This window comes from Sander vitreus, chromosome 3 (genome assembly GCF_031162955.1).
Source record: "Sander vitreus isolate 19-12246 chromosome 3, sanVit1, whole genome shotgun sequence".
NCBI lineage: Eukaryota > Metazoa > Chordata > Actinopteri > Perciformes > Percidae > Sander > Sander vitreus.
In genome coordinates, this window is record NC_135857.1 from 17238426 (window position 1) to 17251730 (window position 13305).

A 13305-nucleotide genomic window follows, 5' to 3' on the forward strand; every position below is an offset into this window, starting at 1 on the left:
TGGAACATTCTCATTAAAAGGGGCTGCACTGTCTTGTTACCCAAACACATTTGACAAGGATGCTTTCTAGTTATTCTGATATCCTGTCTGATGTTTCAACTTGGCTTCTTTCACTGTCCAATTTTCTGTTCTCTGAGAAATGAGTCAACATGCCGCAGCTATAGCTGCAAGGGCGGGCAAATTGTCTCCATACGATGATGCATTTTATATCAGCTGTAACTTAGCATAATGTCTGACATCCACATAGCATTAGGCTATTCTGTTTTGTATGTGCAATGTCGTTATAACGTGTGATGAAGAGGAGCATGAAGAAAGTTTTGTTTTTGCCCTTACCCATTCATAAATGCATTATTTGTTGGTTTTATAATGTGCTGTAACTTCTTTGTTACCCTAAGGCTCTGTTATGCTGTGTATTAATAATAAGCATTCTTCCATGGAATAGACACTATTGATGTTAGATATTTAATTTCTTATGTAAGTTTCAAAGTTATGTATTAGACTTTTCATGTGTTTTTCATGTGATGTATTAGCATTAGTCCAACTTCTCCTTTTGAATTGGCTATTCATGATGGACTCTTATAGCATTGGGCCCATTGTGTCTAATATGTGATCCCCTACTCCCATTAGCTCTATTCAATTCAGTGATGTGGTTCATTTGGCTTGCAGCTCTATTTTGTATGCATAATTCTCCATTACTGTTTGTCCTTTTCTTTCTAATCTCTTATGCATCGCTCATATCAGCAATGTTCACTTAGTGTGATGTTTTGTTAGTGTTTGTCAGATTCTGTATGTGTAATATTTTCTCAAAATTTGGCTTAGTACTTTTATAATAACTGACAGTCCATTAGCAGTTGCCCATATTCCTCCTAATGGGTAGTGGTGTGCTGTGAGACATGGAACCAAAGGCTGTTTACTATGTACTGTTTGTGTGGGCTTATGTGCGACGTGTCCCGTTGGCTTGGCAATCTGATATTGGCAGCCGTAATATTCTGAACTCCAGCACTGAACGACTGACATCGAGGCTACACACATCTTCATAAGTCCTTTAATGGACTCAGTGGGCTGGACAAAATCATTTCACACACACAAACACATCTGAGAAGAGACACCCACACACAGAGATGCGCATACACTGGATAATAGATGGTCTGCACAAAATCCTTTCAAATTTTCTTTTGCCTTCTTGTCTTGTGTCCTTGCCTATAGGTGCAAAATAACCATCACCAACAACCATCACCATTCAACTTTTGATAGTAGAAAAGACTACTGACTGACTGAACAAACATCAAAAAGTTGGACCACATCCAAACACATGCAGGTGCTTGCAAGAAGACATACACTGGTCTCTTAGGCCCCTTCACACCTGCCATTAAAAATGCAATATGTATCTGGATATGTAATCTGGACAAGGAAAAACTCATGTTAATGTACTGCTGGGCTATATGGAGAAAATGTCGATATTACAACGACATTGTAGGGTTGACAATTGGTGCGTTTACTAAATATTTTTATATTTTGTAGTATAACTAGCATTTCAGCAGTCATGTATGAAGTGATATTAGTTGTGGTTGTATCGGAATAGTTATATGAGTATGAGTACAAGCAACTTTCATAAATAAAGCATTAAGACCTGACAAAGAGAACCTTGACTGGTTGGTAACACCCACTCATCTAATTCAAATGAAGTTAATCTGATGGTGCTTCATATACTGCAAACTTGCTCTTATAATAATAATAATAATAATAATAATAATTCTTAAATGATGATTTAAGCTTCTTTTGGCATTACTGATGTACATTCATTTGTGCTCTATGATCTCTAGTGAATACATTGAAAAGAAATGTGAAACAGGGTCAGCATGATACAAAATAGGTCTATTATCTTTGTGCAAATTGGTCCAATTCAGCCGGAGTTTATCAATGAAAATTAATTGTCAATAGCTTTCTTCTACTAATATCAGAACATAAACATGAAACACAAATTAGAAACTTGTTTGATTTAAATATTACAATTTCTTCTTTAGGCACATTTATCACTATAACTGACACAAGTTCCAATTTCACAATGAACACAATAAACACACTCATTCAATAAATAACCTCAGCCTTTACCTTACAATGAGTAGAATTTAAACATTTCTGACTGTGGAACCCCTAATGGTTTTAAAAAGCAAAAACACTGGGGCAGAAAGCAATACATGCTGCTACATTGTGGATTTTTCACTTGTTCTCCCAGCTATACAAATGAGGGATATTTCTAAACTTAGAAAGATATCTCATTCTTCAAGAAACGTGTAGTCTTTGTTCTAATTACTTGCTGAATGGATGAAGTGGCAAAAATACCAGGTCAGGTAGAATGCCCGATCTGCTCAAACCTGATCTTCAATGAGTTGGTTCTCTCTCTCAAAGAAGCTAAAAGAGCCCTAACGTCTTAGTGCATACACTCAGCTTAAAGAATAGATCCAGATACACTGATGCAGGACCAGCAGTCTCAAAGGACCTGGATCTATCCAATATGACACAAATCAAAACAGTTGAGGTGGATAGCCATACACACCTCACTCTAAATTAACTACCCAGTGGCTATTAGCTGTATCTGTTTTGAATCTGTAATCCTCATAGACACTTCCTTAAGATCATGCAAGTGTTGTGTCATAAATATCACACATATGTAATGTAATCAGGGCAGCACGAATCAGTCTGAGTTATTCAGGTTGTTTGGGATTTGAGCTGGAAATAACATAAGGGATAGTTCTCATACCTCATGTACATCAGGTTCGACCGAGCATCTTGTTAGGATTTGTTTTTTGAGCTGGTTCTGGTGTGTACAACAGTCTATAAGAGTGTATATCTGGGCAAATGAGGAATGCAAAGGGATGGGGGTACCTTTTCTTTTCATGGTATTGGTACAGTCAAGTTTAACACCAAGGGTGGATGTTAACATTTCTATTTGAGTACTTAATGTTTATGTTGGCCTAAAAGCTGAGGTTAAAGGCAAAACTCCATCTGTTGATGGTTATTATGCTGTTTATTTTTTTCTCAGAAAGAACATGAAGCCTTAAACAACCATATTTATATGCGCTGATTTTTTACACTATGTTTTGCCATGTTTTCTTCTAAGTTAGTGCCTAAAAGTACTGCAATACACTACATTTGACAAGAAGTAATGAAGAGGAATATGTAATCAAACCACAGGGACCCACAAGCATTTGAAAACACTGATAGCCTCTAGCCTTGGGACATGGTTAACAAATGTATACTGATTATATTTCACTGTAGCTACCATTCAAAGTAATGACATACTGAGTCATAATGGCCCTCATTTATCAACCTAACGTAGAAACCAGCGCAGATATGAGCGCAAAAACATGTTACGACAGGCTTCACGTGTGATTCATGAAACGTTCGTATCACACCAATCAGAGCGTAAGGATGGTCGTATATTGATAAATGCAGCGGCTGAAAACAATCGTAATTTAAATATCACGCCCCAATATATTCTCGGTTTTGAGGCCTCGCCCCTACAGTTTATATTGCAATCTCTTAGGCCTAGATGGTGTACCTATATTTTAATAAACACACAGTAGCGGCGTTTATGCAGTGTCTTTAATTTTTCTCATGTTTTTTTCATGAGTCAGAACCAGGCAACAGCTGTGAGGGAGAGCGTGTGTCCTCCGCCCCCCCCATGCTGGACCGCCACCCCGACTCTGTCTCCTGCAGAGGGGCTGGAAAAACAAGCATGGCAGACAATGGCAGAAATAAATCGTTCACTTGTGGCCATTAAAACTTTAAAAGAGAAACGAAAACCTGAAGAATAAATAAAAAAGTTGTGCATCGTCATGTTTCCTTTATTGAATATCATTGCCAAACATAACACTATACCTTTTAAAAGCGAGGAATAATGTCCTGTCTCCTTCGTCTCCCACTTGGGGCTGTGCTGGACACAGCATCGGGTCGTCTGGCTCCATCACTACATTTATGGCACCCTATTTTCCTGCACAATGTTGTGCAGAACCCCACAGGCTAAAACTATGTTGCAGACTTTTTCTGCCGTGTATGGGTGATATTGCTGATGCAAGATAGAGCCATCTGCCCTTAATCAATCCGATGGAGCGTTCCACCGTGGCCCGTGCGCGTACATGTGCACTGTTACCGGCGCCTAGGTCCTCTATAAGAGCCAGATCTGCCATTGCTGATAAGTGATCAACTGATGACTTCTCCTTCTCCTGTTAAACTGATTATATGCTGCACCGCAAGTCCACACTGACTCGAAAACTTGCGTACACGAGTTCAGACCAGACATGAGATTTTATAGCAGCCTACGCTCACGTTCAAATTGATAAATGCCTTGCTTTGCGTAGGAATCGGCGTCAGCCCATCTAAATGTTTTAGGTTGTATGCACATTTCATAAATGAGGGCCAATATGAGATACAACTTCTATCAATGAATTGAGGTCCATGGCAAAAGGTACTCGAACACATAAGGTGGCTGTGAACACACTGCCATAGCACAGTTATGTATGAACTATCTATTTTATTTATTATTATATTTAACACCTTTTATACATCTTTGCTCATACCTTTATGGAGCATTCTGCTTTGTTCTGTTTTGTTTTTCTGAATTTTGCTCCATCCATTCTTACTTGTCTGTTCAGTCATTCAGTCAGTCCTACAGATCAAGGGGCTTTTACGTAATGGAGCACAATAATTCATCCTTGCCATTAGGATGTCTTCTGTCAGTGGGTCGGAAATGGTGGGACAGAGATGGATGGCAAGAGGCATTCAGCTCAGCTGCATGTAAGCATAAAACTCACTCTCAACACCCTCTTTTCCCCTCTTTCCCTCCTCCTCCCTTCTTTTCTCTCACACACTTCTTCTATTTTGGCCACATGATAGCCATGTCTGACTTAGTGCCTGCTGGGATTTGCTCAGTAAATGATTGCAGGTTGATTGATGCGATCCTGATAACTCTAGAATAGACAGCATAATTTTGCTTTCTTTAGACTGGACGGATAAAGTCAAGACATTGGGACAGGATACTAATAATGGGTCCACACATCCCAGTGTTTCAACTTGTCAATCCTGCCAAGGAAAGTTTTTATCTTAAACGTATCTCTTGCCACAGTCAAGTCGTTTAATGTTCAAGGTAATAAATATTAAACATCTATTTTAGCAGATGTATGACAAAATCGCTCCAAAATAAGGTCATTTAATAAGGTCATTAAATAAGGTTATTTAATAAGCACCAATTACAGAATCCTTTCCAGAGCAGGCAGCCTATGAGACCTGTAATTTGCTGGGCGTATATTGGTTGGCCTTCACGGTTGTTTGGCTTCATTACAGGAAAGAGTTTTGATTGGGTTTAACACCAGCATTTATGGTGGACTTTTAAGACTTTTGGTTTCAGCCTATGTTTCCTCACAAAGATTCAGGAGCTAAAGAGGGACCTAAAAGTTTTAAAAAGGTCATTTATAGGCTAAATGCAATCAGGCAGCGGTGATTTCTCTCTTCATGAAGTCAGACATGTTTACCTAATGAGCAAAAACCTTGATCAATTGACTCTAAAGCATTGCTTACCAAATATTGACATAATTCCTGTCAATGTTTGTGACAGTGTATGTGCCACCATTCTACAATAGTTTGTTTTGTGTCTGGAATTTGATGGATACTCCATCCAGCACCTCTCCATAGGCCGCTGGGAGAACTACTGCCCTCAGGGCTGCAGCTAGATGTTACTGTCCAGGCCAGCATCTTCACCTTAATACAGATGGTAGAAATGGTGGGCTGAGATTTCAAGATATGAATCATCTTACAGAGAATAAGAATAAGATGTTTGGGACAGTTTCAGGAGACACACTTTGACTTTCCAACAGGGGATTATTGGTTGCTAATCCTGGAATCTAAATGGCCACCCCTGGTGCCAAGAGATGCAAAACGACCTCACAGTGATGCAGAACTTACACCAAGACCAAAAACGACCATAAAGTGAATCAAATCTAAATTCTAATCATAGAGAACGTAATATTGCAATACATTTGTATCAAATCTTGAAACTTGACCTTCCTCTCTGCTATTATAACTACCTTCAGAATGGTTTGTTAACTCAAGAGACAGATGGTGGTGCGCGGTTACCCGTGGTTATTTTCATGGTATAGCCGCTCTTATCTTCCCTTTCTCTCCTCTCCTACTTCCCACACATCTCAAATTGTAAGTTATATCTCAGCATCACCTCCCTTTTTTAAGTTATCATGCACGCACACGCACACACACACACACACACACACACACACACACACACACACACACACACACACACTCTGGGCCCATTAGTTGTCTTTCTGCTAGGCATGATCTCAGCATGAAATAGAAGACAGGAACAAATAGTTTGATTGGCACCAAATGAGAACCTGATTGGTTTAGTAGCACGTTGATCAGAGCTGAAGAGCCTCTCCTACTGGGGAGCAGAGCTCCCGATAAGCATTTTGGCTTGGCTTCATCACCACTTCTTGACTGAATAAACATGTGGTAAATCTTTTCATCTTGGTTTAATGAAAACCTCTTCCCTCTCTGTCCTGATCCTTGATGGTCCTATCTCTGAGAAAGTTCTTCCAATGTTCCTGCTTGATAGGAACCCTTGGTCCACTGCCTACCAAACACAAAAAGACACACCTTATGGTGTCTCACAGATTTACAAACTGCAACCTCGCAAATAACCAAAGGGCTGAGCCAACATCTCTCCGGGACAGTGTCAACAACAATTTCACATAATAAGCTTCAAGTCTTTGTTTCAGGGCTGTTGTATCGGATTGCATTATATTACATTAGACAGGTATTCATGGCATTGTGTCCACCTCCTGTACAAACATGTTGTACTTCTTAATGGTTGTTTAAACTAGAGTAATGAAATGAGAGGGTCACAAGTATGAATTCATTAATGATTGATATTTCACCAACAGCAAATATAGGCGAACCATATAACTCAATAGAGTAAAGACAGCAAGGGCAAAGCGATTGACTCTACATGTGTGTGTACTGTACATATGAGTTTGCATATATGTACTGCAGGCCTATCCATATTTTACATTGAACATGCAGCCTTGGCTCCTAATGTGCTGAATTGAAAAAACTAATCAATACGATGACAAAATAGAAATATTTTTACATCACAGCTTCAACGGGAAGTCTGTGGTAAAGATTTAACTGAAAAAAACCACATACTTCATTCAACATTTTGGGGGAAGCATATTTTTGTCCATGAGCAGAAAAAATATTTCAGCTTCTACTGTATAAATGTCCCAAAACAGATTACCATGGCACACCAGTATTTTAGGTTTCTTTCTATCTTCTGCACTTCTACAATGCCAGTAGTCATCTGCAGGACACCCTTTACTCTAATCTACCCTTTTAGAATTAACATCACCCACGTTTCTAACATAAGTATCACTTCCTGCATCACTGAACATATAGTCTTTTTGAATAGCTTTTTAATGCACCCAGCAGCTTGGGCTATCGTAGCTCCTTGCAGATATCCTTCTTTTAAAGCAGATGAAAAATATAAAAGGGGAAACTGTACACTACTGTACATGGGAATGGTTCTATCGTTCACATTCTGCTACACAGTATTTTAGAAAAGCAAGTATTTCTTGAAAAGAGCAGTATGTTGTCAACCTTATGACAACCTCATCCACAGGCCACTTTGTTCTGACAGCATCAGTCTTTCTCACTTCCATTTACTCTGCGCCACAAAGGGCTTATGTTTGACTCTCCTAATGTCCTATTTTTATTTTACATTAAGAAGCCTGGGACTCAACTCTGTTGAGCTCTATTGAGTGAATAGAAAAAAACTGAGACCTACTGCTACTTCTTCCATCCGAAGATTGATCAGCCCACAGTCATTCTTGGATTCAAAGCCACACTTCAGGCATAACAGTCTATTTCAAACTGTATCCCATATCCCACTGACAGCTATCCTTGCACATACTGAATCATAATCCATCATTAGTAATTGAGGCTGTTCATTTTAAATATATTATATATGTATATTTTTTCTATTCTTTTCAGGGAATAGCTCTGGTAACTGGAAGCATGTTCTGTGAAAAGTATCACTTGAGTGAAAGTATCTGGGAGGTGTGTAAAGTTGCAGTTGATAGCTTTGATGTGTTTAATATCAGGCACTACATACTGTTCATGCTGTTTTTCTAATCTGTAAAACACTGAATATTAACATATCAAGGCCCTTCATTATGAATTATTTAAGACCCCAGTCATTGTGTGCATTTTTACAGGGTCTGTAAAAGTTTTGGCATCCCCTTGAACTGGTTATATTTTGAACTGAACACAAAATACAACTGAGGTTCATAGGAATGTAATTTGTTTTGCAGGCATTTGGTCCTAAACAAAAGTATTGAGTACTGATTTTGGCACTATACATTAAAAGCTCACCGATGCTGTTACAGTTCATTCCAAGGGGGACATGAAAGTGAGTACTAAATTTGTCTGTAATCAATCCAATAGTGGTTGTCACATTTCACCCAAAACTACTAATGTCAACCTCATCCTGGGGCTAAAGGAAAAGTCAGAGATTCACCAAAGCCATTAGGATTCATCATCTGGGCACCATGAACTTTCTTTCTATCTTCTTTATTTGCTTGTTCATACTGTAACACTGTGTGTAACACTGTGTGAGAGACACAATTCCTGGAATCCTTGAATGTCTATACGACATTTTAACCAATCCACCTAGCAGATATTAAAATATTTCATAGGATGCGACACCTTGACCAGCTTGTGGCGCTAGAAAAATAGTTAGAAGATCACCAAATTCATTAAAGGCCCAGACACACCAAACCGACGGCCAGGAACTAGTGGCGACGAAGGCTGACTGTGGCGTCGCCTCACATCGCCTCACAGCGCCTTTGTCTTGGTCAAAAATCCGCACTGGAACACACCGCAGAGACTACAGCCGACAGCCAAGTACCATGTACGTTCTGTGGAAATAACTCTCCATACCAGCAGGCGGCGGTAATCTATTAGTCATTCAAAAAGGGAAACCAAATAAAAACATTGCTATGATACCCACAACAAACAGCGTTTGCTCGAATCAGCAGTGGCACAACAGTAGAGCTTACAGTCGCGCTTCACTACCCGAAGGATGACAGTGGACACCGGGAGATGGTTAACCAGACTGTCCCTCTCCCGGCCTGTCATCAGTTCTCACGGCAAAGAAGTGAAGAGCGTTAGCTTGCTAATTCCACACACCCAACATGCTGCTAATTGTTTAGCGGTGCAGACGGTGCAGAGAGAGGGAGGTCTATTACGGTCTTTATATTAAATTTTACAGTATAGGATATTAGTTTAACGTTAGCTTATTTTGTAATGTGTATGTATGTAAAGATCTTTTAAAAGACATGGTATTGTTAAAATAAATACATATACTAACACAAGTAGTTATGTATATCTCGTTGTACATTTGCCATCTTATGGACATAATGTGCAAAAATAGTTATTTCAGGTGTTCAAACCTGTGTTTTTTTGAAGGAACAATTGAACTTCCTTATTGACGTTTGAATTTTCGTTCTTAAAAACACATGCTGTTGTAAAAGCCTGACTGAATTAAAGTTGTCAAGAGGTCAGCAACTATTGTCCTTTTGCTTACTCGATGATCCTTTTTTATAAGGAAAGCATCATCACAGATCTTCTCTCCATGCTACATGAAGGAAAGATTTGATTCATCACACCATCGACTGTAATTTGTAAGGGAACTAGAAGAAGTTCTCTGACATATAGGAAATAGAGTATAGACAAGATACTTTATAAATAATATACATCTCCATTTTTAATGACTCAGGACTCAACAGGAGCCACTCTTAGTGGAACTCACTGGACTAAAATCTGGTCCAGCCAAACAAACAGTACATAGAGACACACAGGGCCCAGGTGTGTCTAATAGCCCAGATGGTGCTATACAAAGCAGTAACTCCATTTCATCCATGAAGCTCATGGATTTCTGCAAAAGCACTAAAACATGTTGGTGGCAGTTTTTTTCAGTTTACCTGCCAAAAGACCATTCTAGCAAGAGGATTTTAATGGGAATGACCCTTCAACCCATCCACATTCTTTGCCTATAACTATGTAGTTATGGCTGATGTGCAGCAGGGTGGTGAATATGGAGAAAGATGGGTCTTAAACAAAGATAGAGAGCTCGCACATAGTGCTGCTGAGCATTCATATGTTTATGAGGGTAATATCTATCAGGTAGAGGAAGATTGATTAGCTGTGCCTAATGAGAATAAACATGTCTAACAACTTCTCGTTTAATTGCTATTGCTTTTTGCTTCGCTGTCTTCCCTTTCTTTCTTCCTCTAATTTCCTGTCAGCTCTCCCTCTGTCATGTTAATTTTATATTGAGGCCATGAAAGCCCTCCATTTAGGATCATACTCTTAATGTCTTTTATAAAAGGACAGACAGCTGTGTATCACAAGCTTAAATCATGCCTCTTTTTTAACAGGAAGAATTAATATATGTTTGCTTGTATTGCATACACATTGCTTTATAAGTTCTTTATTGAATGGACACAATCATTGAGGCTTTTCTATACATGAATGTGGGCCCACTTCTGGGTTTAGATAAGAATACCACTGCATGTATTATTAGCACTTGCCAATGTGGATGCAAATAAGTAATATTTTTACATTATTCACCCTACAGCGAGTCTCAGTGGGAGACTGAGAGTGAGTGTTGGACCACCCACATTGCACCCAGGCTGCCAACAGCAGAGCATAAAGGTACATGCAATGATTTCCCTTCCTAATCATATAACTAATGGTTGTTAATTCTGAATATTTCCCAATACTGAACACTTTTCCTGATATTGATCATGTGCTCCAACTAATACATTTGAATGTGTGCATACATGCCATTTGTGTATCCTGTTGCATCGAGACCTGTTTCTCTAATTAAATTACATGCCCCAACAAATTTATTTCTGTATCTTGATGTGGCTGATGTGCTCCTTTGTAAGAAAGATTCAAAATTTTTGAGTTATGGGTACAGACCTCAATTCTTTTGCACTATTATAACTTCAGGGTATAATAACTCATAAGTACAGAACTGCCTTTTGAAAACCTTTAACCAAATTATGATTTACTGTGACAATGAAGTATGGCACTGGTGCCCAGCATCAAACACATTACAATTATTGATAAAACAGAGAAAAAGAAACAGTGTTCTATAATATTTGTAATATCTATGCAGTAAAAAAGGGATGCATTCAGGATAATTGCAATGCACATGTATCTTGCATATGTGTGTGCGCGCATACACACATATGCTGGTAAAGAGGTACTTTTCTGGGAAAAGCAGATGTCCTGCCTGTGCCTGTTCTGTAATTTCCATTCTCTCTGTGACATTGCTTGCACTGAAAACAGAGGAGTTCACTAGAGGGTAGAGTCAACACAAATTGGATTGCACAGTTCATCTTTGGTCTTCAAAAAATGGTTCTGCCTCCAGATACTCAGATTATATTTTAATGCATACAGAGGTGTTGTTTTTCTCTGGCCATAGTTTTGGAAGTCGTTGTCAACAGCTGTTCCATTTTGTTTGAGGCCAGCATTTCTGTCAACAGGTAAGCTACATTCACACAGCTGCTCTGATAACGCCAGTATTAGTAGGCCTACATCACTGCTCATTAAGATGTTGTCTTTGTAATACAATCGGTTTTGTATTACAAAAGTCTACTTTGCTGCTTATTTATATACTGCAGGTTTATGCTGGCACTTTGTCAGCTTGTTTTTTAGTTTTTGTGTAACACATGCAGTACTTAGCTTTTTATCCATGCTCTCTGTTATTGATTTGTGTATTCTCTAAAGCTCTGGCTTGGTCGTACAGTAATTCCTACTTAAAAAGAGACATTCCTGCTTAGCGGACGTCCGTTTCGACTAATTTGTCTTGGCACCTTTATAGACTCCTATTAACCAGTGATTAACAGTTGGCTAGGGACTATTACTTTCTTTGCACTCTACTAATGCATACTTTAATATTGATTAATACCTTCCTCGTACCATGACTACTGTCGCCTGCTTTGATTGCTGTCTTCTCCTGCCACTCTACTTTATTTCTCTAGTGTGTCTTTTGTGTGTGTGTGTGTGTGTGTGTGTGTGTGTGTGTGTGTGTGTGTGTGTGTGTGTGTGTGTGTGTGTGCTTGTGCAGTGAGTCAGACATTTTTCTTCAAACACCCTAGGGGTCTGAACTCTCTTCCCTGTCTGTCTGAGGAGCCCACACAGAGCCCCCCCCAGCCTCAGTGGAGCAGAGTGGTGGTGGTGGTGGGATTCCTGTAGAGTTTTGGCACCTGTTCCACTTTATTATGTTTTTTCAAAGTTTTCATTGTCCTTTACATTCGTTTTCTTTGTGTTGACATTTTAAACTCCGGTCGATGTATGAGTACTATGGTTAACTGCTCCTCAGATCTCTGCAGGGTAAATTGAGAGCTAGCTAGACTATCTGTCCAATCTGAGTTTTCTGTACATCCTTCCCGAGGCTATTTTGCAGTGGCATCGTGGCTCTGTCCGGCGCTTACCGCCGCCCATGATGATTGTGATTGGTTTAAAGACATGCCAATACACCAGAGCACATTTTTCTCCCATCCAGGAATGCTGTGTGGACTAGCCAGACCCTCTTTCGCAGCGCTGTGGAGGAAGGTCTGGCAAAGCGAGTCTAGAGCTGCTGTACCTGACACAGCACTTTCCCCCCTCCTGACCTCTTGTCTTCCCACTAGCATCTCAAATACCTCATTCTGTACCAAGGAGTGGGTGGAGGAGCTCTCTCACTTTATTGTAGACAGAGCTGCTTTAAAGAGTAATTTAACCCTACCTGTTAGCGTGTCCCCACCTCCTTTACACATTTAACCAAAAATTAACCAAAGTGGGGTGTCTGTAATTTTGCAAGGCTCTTTGCTAGGTTAGCTTAGTAGCACAAAAGTATTCCATCCAAAGTCAGACAAAAAATGCTAACAGAGTATCTTCTAGAATTATAAATACGTTAGTTTGCACAGCTAAACATTTCAGAAGTCAGAAGGCAGCATGTTTTATCACTAACAGTTAAAATAGGCAAGCCATTCTTCCAAAATAAGGTTGGGGGTAGAGAAGAAATCTAATTACTGACCACACATCACATTGTGATGTCAACCCCGTAGTGATGCAAAATGTTAACTATGGTCCTTTCAACTTGGTGACAATGCAAACGAAACAGCCCAAAACAAACAAGAAGGAAGCATAACAAATTGAAATGCCCAGCAGAACTCAAGGGAA